The 13,151-nt window shown below is 43.9% G+C and overlaps 1 pseudogene; it reads right to left on the bottom strand.

The window, feature by feature from the left end:
* Positions 1 to 11,833: 11,833 nt before the first annotated feature.
* LOC117093900 lies at positions 11,834 to 12,774 on the bottom strand (annotated as a pseudogene).
* Between the last annotated feature and the right edge of the window lie 377 nt (positions 12,775 to 13,151).

Here is a 13,151-nt window from a genome sequence, read left to right as displayed (position 1 = left end):
TTTAATGTTGCAGTCTAGGCTGGGTACAGTGGCTCATGCCTGTCATCCCGGCACTTTGGGAGGCTGAGGCGGGCGAATCACAAGGTCAGGTCGTTGAGACTATCCTGGCCAAAATGGTGAAACCCCATCTTTACTAAAATACAAAAAATTAGCCAGGCGTGGTGGCACGTGCCTGTAGTCCCAGCTACTCAGGAGGCTGAGGCAGGGGAATCACTTGAACCCGGGAGGTGGAGGTTGCAGTGAGCTGAGATCATGGCACTGCATTCCAGCCTGGTGACAGAGCAAGACTCTATCTCGAAAAAAAAAAAAAAAAAAGAAAGAAAGAAAGAAAGAAAAAGTTCTAGTAGTTTATTTGCTTGGTTAGCTGAAATATGGATCAAAAGATGGCCCATGGTGAGTGAGCTGGAAATGCCTGATCTTCCTTGGTTTAATGTAGAGGAAGAGATCCAAAGGCTTAGGGAGATTGTGATGGTGGAGTGGATTAGTTACTTTAAACCTACTTATCCCAGCTGGAAGGGTCCAGAAGATATACCCTTGACCAATGCCTTGCAAATTAGATTTATAAGGTAGAACCTGCATCTTTAAAGAGCCCTGTAATTGCTCTTTTCTGAATGTCAGATCTAACAATAAGAACTGCAGTCACTCAGCTACAAAATTTAAATGCAGTGGGAATAATTGGATCCCAAGGTGGCAGGGGCCAAGTGGTGGCACTCAACTGTCAATGGCAAGGTGGGCATAGCTACCCTAATGGACAGCAGAGGCAAAGCAGCAATCAGAATAGTCTGACTCCTGTAGATCTCTGTCATTGGCTGATTAATCATGGTGTTCCTAGAAGTGAAATTGATAGGAAGACTACTGCATTACTACTTAACTTATATAAGATGAAAACTTCTAGGTTGACTGAACAAAAGACTAATTTGAATTATAAAAACAGAATCATGGCCCCTCAATCAATTTCCAGACTTGAGCTAGTTTACAGACCCAGAACCCCTTAAATGAAGGGGAGGCTGGGTCCCCTTGAGGAAGGACCCCACTACACTACCAACAATTTATGCTGTTAATCTTTTTCCCATCCTTCCCCAAGGAGACCTCTGGCCTTTTAGCAGAATAACTGTGTATTGGGGAAAGGGAAGTGATCAGATATTTCAGGGACTATTGGAAGCTGGCTCTGAGCAGATGTTGATTCCAAGGGGCCCAAAACGTCGTTGTGGTCCTCCAGTTAAAGTAGGGCTTATGGAGGTCAGGTAATTAAAGGAGTTTTAGCTCAGGTCTGACTTACAGTGGGTCCCAGGCTCATTCTGTGGTCATTTCCCCAGTGCCAGAATGCGTAATTGGCATAGACATACTTAGCGGCTGGCAGAAACCTCACACTGGCTCCCTGACCAGTAGGGTGAGGGCTATTATGGTAGGAAAGGCCAAATGGAAGTCATTAGAGCTGCCTCTACCGAGAAAAATAGTAAATAAAGGCCAGGCATGGTGGCTCACGTCTGTAATCCCAGCACTTTGGGAGGCTGAGGCAGGTGGATCACGAGGTTAGGAGATCGAGACCATCCTGGCTAACATGGTGAAACCCCATCTCTACTAAAAATACAAAAAAAAAAAAAAAAACATTAACCAGGCGTGGTGGTGGGCAACTGTAGTTCCAGCTACTTGGGAGGCTGAGGCAGAAGAATGGCATGAACCCTAGAGGTGGAGCTTGCAGTGAGCCAAGATCACGCCACTGAACTCCAGCCTGGGCAACAGAGCGAGACTCTGCCTCAAAAAGAAAAAAAAAGAAAAAGGAAAAATGGTAAAATAAAAAACAATATTGCATCCCTGGAGGGATTGCGGAGGTGTGATTTCCCACCACATCCTCATTCAACTCTCCCATTTGTCCTGTGCAGTAGACAGATGGATCTTAAAGAATGACAGTGGATTATCATAAGTTTAATCAAGTGGTGACTCTAACTGCAGCTGCTGTACCAGATGTGGTTTCATTTCTTGAGCAAATTAACACATCTCTTGGTACCTGGTATGCAGCCATTGACTTGGCAAATGCCTTTTTCTCCGTTCCTGTCCATAAGGCCCACCAGAATCAATTTGCCTTCAGCTGGCAAGGCCAGGAATATGCCTTTACTGTTCTACCTCAGGGGTATATCAACTCTCCAGCTTTATGTCACAATCTTGTTTGGAGAGACCTTGATCGCTTTTCACTTCTGCAAGATATCACACTGGTCCATTATATTGATGATATTGTGCTGATTGGATCCACTGAGCAAGAAGTAGCAAACACAGGGGACTTATTGGTGAGACATTTGTGTGCCAGAGTTTGGAAAATAAATCCAACAAAAATTCAGGGACCTTCTACCTTAGTAAAATTTCTAGGGGTGGCGTAGGGCCTGTCGAGATACTCCTAAGGTGAAGCATAAGTTGCTGCATTTGGCCCCTCCTACAACCAAGAAAGAAGCACAACATCTGGTGGGCCTATTTGGATTTTGGAAGCAACACATTTCTCATGTGGGTGTGTTACTGTGGCCCATTTATCAAGTGACCTGAAAGGCTGCCAGTTTTGTGGGATCCAGAACAGGAGGTCCAGGCTGCTGTGCAAGCTGCTCTGCACTTGGGCCATAGGACCCAGCAGATCCAATTGTGCTTGAGGTGTCAGTGGCAGATAGGGGGATGCTCTTTGGAGCCTTTGGCAGGTCCCCATAGGTGAGCCACAGCGGAGGCCTCTAGGATTTTGGAGCAAGGCCCTGCCATCTTCTGCAGATAACTACTCTTCTTTTGAGAGACAGCTCTTGGCCTGTTAATGGGCTTTGGTGGAAACTAAACGTTTGACTATGGATCATCAAGGCACCATGCAACCTGAACTGCCAATCATGAACTGGGTGCTTTCTGACCCATGTAGCCATAAAGTGGGTCATGCACAGCAGTATTCCATCATCAAATGGAAGCGGTAGATACGTGATCAAGCTTGAGCAGGTCCTGAAGACACAAGTAAGTTACATGAGGAAGTGGCTCAAATGTCCATGGCCTCATGGCCTTCTCTCACCCAGCCTGTACTGATGGCCTCATGGAGAGTTCCTTATGATCAAGTGACAGAGAAAGAGAAGACTAGGACCTGGTTCACAGATTATTCTGCAAAATATGCGGGCACCACCCGAAAGCAGAGAGCTGCAGCATGACAGCCCCTTTCTAGGACATCCCTGAAGGACAGCCATGAAGGGAAGTCTTCCCAGTGGGCAGAACAAGCAATGCATTTGGTTGTGCACTTTGCATGGAAGGATAAATGGCCAGATGTGCAGTTATATACTGATTCATGGGCTGTAGCCAATGGTTTGGCTGGATGGTCAAGATCTTGGAAGAAGCATGATTGGAAAATTGGTGACAAAGAAATTTGAGGAAGAGGTGCGTGGATGACCTCTCTGAGTGGTCAAAAACTGTGAAGATATTTGTATCCCATGTGAGTGCTCACCAATTGGGTCACCTCAGCAGAGGTGGAGTTTAATAATCAAGTGGATAGGATGACCTGTTCTGTGGACACTACTCAACCTCTTTCCCCAGCAACCCCTGTCATCGCCCAGTGGGCCCACGAACAAAGTGGTCATGGTGTCAGGGATGGAGATTATGCATGGGCTCAGCAACATGGACTTCCATTCACCAAGGTTGACCTGACTACGGCCACTGCTGAGTGCCCAATTTGCCAGCAGCAGAGACCAACACTGAGCCCTCGATATGGCACCATTCCTCGCGGTGATCACCTAGCTACCACCAGGTAGTTGATTATATTGGACCTCTTCCATCATGGAAAGGGCAGAGATTTGTCCTCATTTGATTAGACACTTACTCTGGATATGAGTTTGCCTATCTTGCATGCAATGCTTCTGCCAAGACTACCATCCATGGACTCTTATGGATGTAGTGGAATGCCTTATCCACCATCATGGTATTCCACACAGCATTGCCTCTGACCAAGGCACTCGCTTTACGGCTAAAGACATGTAGCAGTGGATTCATGCTTATGGAATTCACCGGTCTTACCATGTTCCCCATCATCCTGAAGCTGCTGGATTAATAGAATGGTGGAATGGCCTTTTGAAGTCACAATTACAACACCAACTGGTGACAATACTGTGCACAACTGGGGCAAAGTTCTCCAGAAGGCTGTGTGTGCTCTGAATCAGCATCCAATATATGGTACTGTTTCTCCCATTGCCAGGGTTCACAGGTCCAGGAATCAAGGGTTGGAAATGGAAGTGGCACCACTCACCATCACCCCTAGTAATCCACTAGCAAAATTGTTGATTCCTGCTCCCAAGACATTACGTTCTGTTGACCTAGAGGTCTTAGTTCCAGAGGGAGGAGTGTTTCCACCAGGAGACACAACAATGATTCCATTAAACTGGAAGTTAAGGTTGCCACCTGGACACTTTGGGCTCCTCCTACCTTTGAGTCAACAGGCTAAGAAGGGACTTACAGTGTTGGCTGGGATGATTGACCTGGACTATCAAGATGAAATCAGTCTACTACTCCACAGTGGAGGTAAGGAAGAGTATGCATGGAATACAGGAGATCCATTAGGGCATCTCTTACTATTACCATGCCCTGTGATTAAAGTCAATGGGAAACTACAACAGCCTAATCCAGGCAGGACTACAAATGGCCCAGACCCTTCAGGAATGAAGGTTGGGGTCACACCACCAGGAAAAAAACCACAACCTGCTGAGGTGTTTTCTGAAGACAAAGGGAACACAGCATGGGCAGTAGAAGAAGGTAGTCATCAGTACCAGCTATGACCACATATGTGACCAGCTGCAGAAACAGGGACTGCAATAGTCATGAGTATTTTCTCCTTTTGTTAAAAACACGTTTGTGCATGCATATATACACTTGTACTAAGAAATATCTTTATTTCCTTTTTCCTTTATCATGTAACATAAGATTTATTGACTTCATATCAGCATTTAAGTATTGTTAACTTTATGTAATAGTATTTGGATTTGGGATTGGTGTGTTTCTGGTTATACAAAAGATAGTTGTATTATATTAGGCATAATGATGACTTTAATTGTCTTTATTTCAAGATTATGTATCATCTCAGGAGATGTGTACAGGTTCAAGTTGACAAGGGGTGGACTTGTGATGGTTAATACTGAGTGTCAACTTGATTGGATTGAAGAATGCAAAGTACTGATTCTGGGTGTGTCTCTGAGGATGTTGCCAAAAAGGATTAACATCTGAGTCAATGGGCTGGGAAAGGAAGACCCACCCTTAATCTGGGTGGGCACCATCTAATCAGCTGCCATCACCACTAGAATATAAAGCAGAAAAATGTTTCAGAAAAACATGAGAAGACTAGAGTGGCCTAGCCTCCCAGCTTACACTTTTCTCCCATGCTGAATCCTTCCTGCTCTTAAAATCGGATTCCAAGTTCTTCAGTTTTGGGACTCAGACTGGCTCTCCTTACTCTTCAACTTGCAGATGGCCTATTGTGGGACCTTGTGATCATGTGAATTAATACTTAATAAACTCCCCTTTATATATACATATATTCTCCTGTTAGTTCTCTCTAGAGAATCCTGACTAATAGAGATTTCTGGCACAGGCCTCAGAATTAGCACAGACATCCATCTTTCTTTCAGGCCTCATCAGTGGCCCAGATGTCTTAGGGAGGGGTTGATTCATTTCCACTATTTCTTGAGTATCCACTATGGTCCAGCTAATATCAGGTCCTTTGAGAATGAAGAGAGAGATAAGGAAAGACAGTCATGAAATTATAATACCACAAGTCAAGAAGATCCTGCAGTGACCCATGGGGACCAGTGATCTTATGGGAATGAGATTCTCTGAGGGGGTGGCAGACATGGAGGGCTAACTTACTCTTTGCCCCGCTCTACATTGTATATCTCAGTCCTTTGTAAGCTTTCCAGAGCTTGAAGTCAGGGCTGGGGGAGAATGCTATAGACTGTGTCTCTCCTGGACTGTGCCCCCCAAAATTCGCATGTTGAATCTCTAACCCCCAACGTGACTGTATCTGGACTAAGGAAGTAGTTAAGGTTTAATTGGATCAGGAGGGTGGGCTCTAATTTGATAGAATTCATGTCCTTGTAAGAAGAAACACCAAGGAGCTTTTTCTCCCTCTGCTGTGTGAGGACTCAGTGAGAAGGCATCTAACTATCTGTGAGCCAGGAAAACAGTTCTCACCAGAACTTGATCATGTTGTGCCCTGATCTCAGACTTTCAGCTTCCAGAACTGTGAGAAAATACATGTCTATTGTTTAAATCACCCAGTGTGGTATTTCTGTTATGGCAACCTGAACTGACTAATGTAGATTTGGGTACCGGGAGTGGGGTGCTACTGTAACAAATACCTAAACATGCTGAAGCAGCTTTGGAACTGGTTAAGGCTGAAGAGTTTTGAGTGAAGGCTGGAAGAGTTTTGAGTTGCATACTAGAAGTATAGACATTAAGGGAGATTCTGCTGAGATTGCAGACACAAATGAGGAATGTGTTATTGGAAACCAAAGGAACGGTAATCCTTGTTATAAAGTGGCAAAGAACTTGGCTGAACTGTGCGTGTGCGTGTGTGTGTGTGTGTGTGTGTGTGTGTGTGTTTTTGGAAGTAAGAATTTGCAAGTAATAAAAGTGGGCATTTAACAGACGAGATTTCTAAACAAAATGTTGAAGGAGTGGCACAGTTCCCCCTGCTTTAGTAAAATGCAAAAGGAAAAAGTTGAATTGAAGAAGGAATTGAGGGCTTTATCTTACAGGATGCAGTTTATGCTTTGAATCAGAGCCCATTGTTTGGTGGTGTTTTCCAGAGAGCCAGAATGCATGGGTCCAAGAATCAAGAGGTAAAACTGTGAATGAATCCTCTCACTATTTTACCTAATAACTCATTGAATATTTTCTTCCTCCCCCCGCAACTTTGAGCTCCACTAGCTTGGAGATCTTCATCCTCAAATAGGAAATGTATTCACCATTGGGCAAAACAAAGGTTGCCACTGAATTGCGAGATGGGACTTCCATGTGGCTACTTTGGGCTCCTTGCACCACTGAACTAACAGGCAAAATAAGGAGCTAATCTGCTGGCTGGATGATTGGCCCTGATTACAAAGAGAAAAATGAGATGTTGATATACAATTGAGGCAAAGAGAAGAATGTCTGGAACCCACAGGATTGTCTGGGGGCAATTCTTATTACTTCCATGCTTAACAGTAAAGGTTAATGGAAAATTATAGGCAACTAAAAAAACACACGATAACTGGGGATCTGGACCTCTCAGGAATTAAAATTTGGGTCACTCCATCAGGTAAATAACCTAGAGCAGCTGGGTTTCTGGTTGAGGGAAAGGGAAATATGGAATGAGTAGTTGAAAAAGGAAGCTGTAGATAGCAACTATAATGTCATGACCAATTGTGGAAACAAGAATTGTAATTGCTTTTCATATTTTCTCTATGTTTGTGATATGCATGTGTTCATTTATATATAATAATCATGCTCTTCATCTTTCTAATTTTCATTTAAAAATTATTTTATACACAAGTTATTGGAAGTAAACTTTACACATTTGTCTTTAGGTAACAGAATATCAGTGCAGTTATGACTGAATTTGAGGAGTAATTAATATAGCCTGTGATGGATACAATAGGTATTGGGACTGCACATCTCACAGGAAGTGTGACCGATGTAACTTGTTATGTAAAAATATAAAGTTGTTTTGTTTGTTGTAGAGGAGTTTAAATGTTCACAAGAGGTATGTATATGATATATATATATGATGTATATGAGAACTGAGTAGTCAAAGGGGTGGACTGTATCAGTTAGCCATGTATTCCTTCCCACTTTGAAATGCAGCCTTTAACATATGCTCTGTAATAAACAGCTGAACTCCTTTGAGCATTTCGCCTTTAAAGTGAGACTGATGTTAAGTTTTCTCAATAGAGGACACTGGAGGGACACTGCAGGAGAATGAGATTTCTGGCAATTTCCTGCCCAGGCACAGAATCAGAATGCACTACAACCTCAGGCCAGGCCACCCTCTCAACATGGAAACCAGAGCCCCACACATCCCGTCACCTGCCTGACTCCCTTGGCAAGCCCTGGAGTGGCCTGCGTGTAGCCCCTGGTGGACTCATTCAGCAAGCTGCTATGTGGCACCTGTAGCTTGCAGGGTCACAAGAAGTAGTTCTTTTTGTAAGCCCCACACACCATGAAGGCTCCCTCCTAACAGCACTCAGCTACCAACTGCATGTTTACACCATTGGTTGATGATTGCTTGCTCTCTTACCTGCACTTTGGCATGTGGCCTATAATTTGCCTCTCAGCTCCAGAGCAGCTCTGCCCTGGGTAACCAACAAACTCTTCTGCAGTTCTGTACCTGAACCATAACTTCTCCATGAGGTCTGAACCCCTTCCAAGTTTGTCTTTTTAAAGCCACTATCCTTTAGCCCCAGTGCACCACTCAGTTAATACATAATAATATTTAACTTCTCTTGTATTGGGTAGTTTCTATCTCCTGATTGAACCCAGAGAACTACAGTTTCTCTAACTTTTCAAAATAAATATCATTATCTCTATTTTACTGAAGAGAAAAAGTGAAGCTCAGAAAATAAATGCAAAGAGTGGTTAGGGTCATTTCCAAAGTCCTTTAGCTAGTACACGGAGAAGCTTTGTTCTGTTGGCTCCATCTCTGGCCATTACCACCCAAAATGTTCACCCCACGGCATCCATCCTTCCCATATATTCTTCCTATACTGGGTTCATCTCCTCTTCTTGCAACTTCTCTGTGAAATTTCCCTTCCTAAAATTAAGATGCATCCAGAATTTCTTCACTGAATGTTCCTTCACCTCTTTACCAAAATATGAATTTTTCTTAGGGGCAGTACTCTTGAATAGGCTTTTGAATAATCAACTGGACTATTTCCTACTCTGAAATCTAAGTTTCCCAAATTGCACTCTCTTCTAGCAACTCCCCCAGTTCGCTTCCATCCTTACCCCCACAATATCTGTTCTCTAGCCGAATCAAATCCTTTTATCTTTCCATCTCTTTCCAAGGTAACACCAATATCTTGATGTAGACTGGACAGCATGATCAATTCATATAATATCACTCCTATTCTTCCTTTTGTCTTTGTGATTTGGGTTTATTGCATCTGCCAATCTTTCTATACAGATCCTGCCAGCTCTCTTTCACATTGTCCCCAGCATTTATCTTAAGCTTTCTTCCTTACTACTTTTCTAAACATGCTCAGCAAATGCCGTCCAACCAGCTGTGAAATGTGAAGCCAAATATTATTATTCTTTATCCCAGTTATAATCATTATAGAAGTCATCAAAGTCATAATCTTCCTACCTTCCTATTGAGTACAAAGTACCCTCATTGACATCTGGTTGACTTGAATTTGTGTGTGTGTGTGTGTGTGTGTGTGTGTGAGATGGAGTCTTGCTCTGTTGCCCAGGCTGGAGTGCAATGGCATGATCTCAGCTCACTGCACGGTTCAAGCAATTTTCCTAACTCAGCCTCCCTTAATCACCAGTCAATGGTTCATGCCTGGGTAAAATGGCCACAGATCCTGTTGTTTCAGATCTGGTTGTGGCCTTCTGTGCTCCAGTGTTCTCACTCAGGGGCTCTGCCCCAGCCTGTTACTTTGAGGAGAGCCTTCTTCACATCTTTGTTTCTGAGGCTGTAGATTATGGGGTTGAGAAAAGCAGAGACTACATTGTAGAACACAGCCAGTATCTTGTCCCACTTTGGGGAAACATTGGCCCCAGGGTTCATGTGCATAAACATGGCTGGTCCACAGAACATGGTGACCACCGTGATGTGGGATGGACAGATGGAGAAGGCCTTGAGTAGCTGGGATTACAGGTGGGCACTACCATACTCAGCTAATTTTTGTATTTTTACTAGAGACAGGGTTTCACTGTGTCAGCCAAGCCAGTCTCAAACTCCTCACCTCAAGTGATCCGCCCGCTTGAGAAGCCTCCCAAAGTGCTGGGATTATAAGCATGAGCCACCATGCCCAGCATGAATTTGCATCATCTTCATTGAAACTAACACTATTTTATTGAGGACTGTTAGCTAATAAAGGTTCAGTAATTCTGATCTTAAAGAAGCTGACTATTGCTAGTTTTTAAATTTCCTCTGTGTTTAAAGCAAGAACCTGACAGCATTTCATCATGGTAGCATCTCCTTGAATAACTAACTGCGCATTTGTATCCATTAGGCAACTTAAACTTTGAAAAGTCAAAGCCAAATTTGGAGCAGGAAAATCTGGGATGGTTCTATGGACTGTAAGATGTCAGAATAATGACAAGGATTAAGAAAATGCTGGAATTCCTGCCCCATTTTCCTTTGGTGGTGGAAAGGGTAAGGGCAGTATTTGGAGGAGATTCTGTAAAGGTGGAAGAAGTTCCTTGTGAAAGCTTTCCTCTCTGAATCAGGCTTCACTGGAGGTGTCCCTGACTTTCTTGATATTGTAGACAATGTGTGGTTAGTACAATTTCCTAAGATTCTGTGGAGCCACTTGTCTATGCCTCCTCCAAGGTGCCAGGGACCATCAGGGGCCAAAACCATGGGTAAGGATCTTGGCACTGGAAATAGAAGCCAGCACCATTATGACTATCATATCCAACTGCAATTCCTTGGAGTTATTGGAGTTATCGGAGTTATTGGATCCTAGGATCCAATATGCTAATCATATCCCATCAGCAACTACTCTATTAGCACCATTATTACTCAATTCAGATTTAAGGAACTGTTTATGAAAAGGTTTATGAAAAGGCAATGAAGATGTCTTTGGAGCATGCTGACTGGTTGAAATTAGGGCCTTTTCAGGCAGCACTTGGAGGAACTGTCGTGAATTTTCAAGGTTTTGCTGATTCTGAATTCATGAGCTTCTTGGTGACAGTCCCAAGCTAACTAAACCCACAGCAGATTGAAATGTAAACAAATGCCAATGTTTTCATTTGTAATGCTAGTTATCCCTTTTCAAAGAGCAGAATGGCCCTTTTCTCTAAGCCAAAATGGTCTCAGGTATCTTCTTGGTAACTATAGATTTGAGGAAGAGAAGTAGACTATAAGAAGAATAGCAGCGTCTATGTAAAGCAGTGTCTATGTAAAGGATTCAAGCACTGTTTTAAGAAGTTTACCTTCTCACAACAATCCTATGAGGTGATGATTTGCTGTTACTAATATCACCCACTTTTACAGATAAGGAAACGGTTTGGCTACCAAGTATAAACTCTTAATCATGATGATATGATTTGGGTAATGTTTTATGTGTCTACCCAGAGACCCCTCAAGATATCTCTTCACCCCCGCAGGAGCTCACCCCTCCAAGGACCAGATGGATTAGGCAGCCTGGGCCTCACATTCCCCTGGAAAATGCTATATGGACAATGGCCAATCCATGAACCCTATTCCTGGGGTCACTTTTCCTTTCTCCTATGTTTCTTTAGATCTGTTTATGATTTTATTTGAGATAAAAATAAGGTCACTGATCTGGAGTCCTGTGAGCCATCTTATCACAGCTGTCTTGAGTTTATTTAATATGTCACATCCTTGTACTCAGTCAACCCATCCGCAAATGTTGATGATGCTTTGTGCCAGACCCTTTGCTGAGCCCTGGGGAAACGAATCAAAAGTACATTCTACTTGGCACTCTGTCTGCAGGTGGGTCTTTTGATGGTTGAGGCTAGCCCAGATGCTGGAGCCATCGGCAAGTCTACACCAGGTACTACCTTTACACATCATCACCCTTAACCATCGGTCAATGGTTCCTGCCTGGGTAACATGGCCACAGATCCTGTGATTTCAGATCTGGTTGTGGCCTTCTGTGCTCCAGTGTTCTCACTCAGGGGCCCTGCCCCAGCCTGTTACTTTGAGGAAAGCCTTCTTCACATCTTTGTTTCTGAGGCTGTAGATTATGGGGTTGAGAAAGGCAGAGATGACATTGTAGAACAGAGTATCTTGTCCCTCTCTGGGGAGGCATTGGCCCCAGGGTTCATGTGCATAAACATGGCTAGTCCACAGAACATGGTGACCAAAGTGATGTGGGATGCACAGGTGGAGAAGGCCTTGAGTCGACCCTGGGCTGAGTGGATTTCCAAGATGGTGGCAAAGATGCAGACATAAGAGGACACAATGAAGGAAAGAGGTACCAGGAGAAGGATGAAGCCCAGGATGACCTACTTGGTCATTGAGGGATGTGTCTGCACAGGCTAGCTTCAGAACAGCAGGGACCTCACAGAAAAAGTGGTTGATCTCATTGGGACCACAGTAGGGCAGGCACATGGTGAAGACAGTATAGACTAGGGAACAGCTGACACCCCACAGTCCACAAAAGACTACCATTGTTCCACACAGCCATGGGCTTATCATAACCTTGTATCTGAGTGGGTAGCAGATGGCCACATATCTATTATAAGCCATGACAAAGAACAGCCAGCCTTCAGTGATTCCCAAAACCAGGAAGATGTACATCTGGGACACACATCCAACATAGGAGATAGTTTTCTTCTGGCAGACCAGATGCACCAACATCTGGGGCACAGTAATGGTAACATAGCTCATGTCCAGCATGGAAAGGATACTAAGGAGGAAGTACATGGGTGTGTGGAGGTGGGAGTCAAGGTGGATCAAGAAGACAGTGAGCCCATTACCCACAAGTGTAGAGAGGTAGAGGAAGAGAAAGATGTTGAAGAGGATTGCATTAATTCGGGAATCCCTGGAGAAACCCAGAAGGATGAACTCAGACACGAAGCTGGGTTATCCCAGGAGAAGTCATCCATTCTCCTTCAGCTGCAGAAAGAGAAATGGAGCTACTAGTGGTCCAGTTTAGAATGCATATTCAGGTACCAAGGTCATTCTGTTGCTAGAAAGGCCAGTGGTTATTTAGATTCTACTTGCGATTAATGTCAGTCCAGAGACTGAGGCCTACCTGGAGTGAGGCTAAATTTGGGAAGGGGAGGGAAATCTTCATGGAATATTCAGCTTCTCAGGCCAAAGTCTCTTCTCAGAACCCACAAAGTCTCATTTCCTTCCCTTGCATCACCCCCAGCAAGGTCACTTGTTTTTCTCTCCTTCAGGAGCTACCATCATATATTATATTGCTTGAGGACTCTTCTCCCTAGTCCTGGCTGTAGAGAGGGATGGTGAATACATGAAA

This window comes from Trachypithecus francoisi, unplaced genomic scaffold, assembly GCF_009764315.1.
Source record: "Trachypithecus francoisi isolate TF-2019V2 unplaced genomic scaffold, Tfra_2.0 Lachesis_group12, whole genome shotgun sequence".
NCBI classification, from domain to species: Eukaryota; Metazoa; Chordata; class Mammalia; order Primates; family Cercopithecidae; genus Trachypithecus; species Trachypithecus francoisi.
The sequence above is the reverse complement of the archived record's forward strand: the minus strand, read 5'-3'. Positions and strand labels throughout refer to the sequence as shown.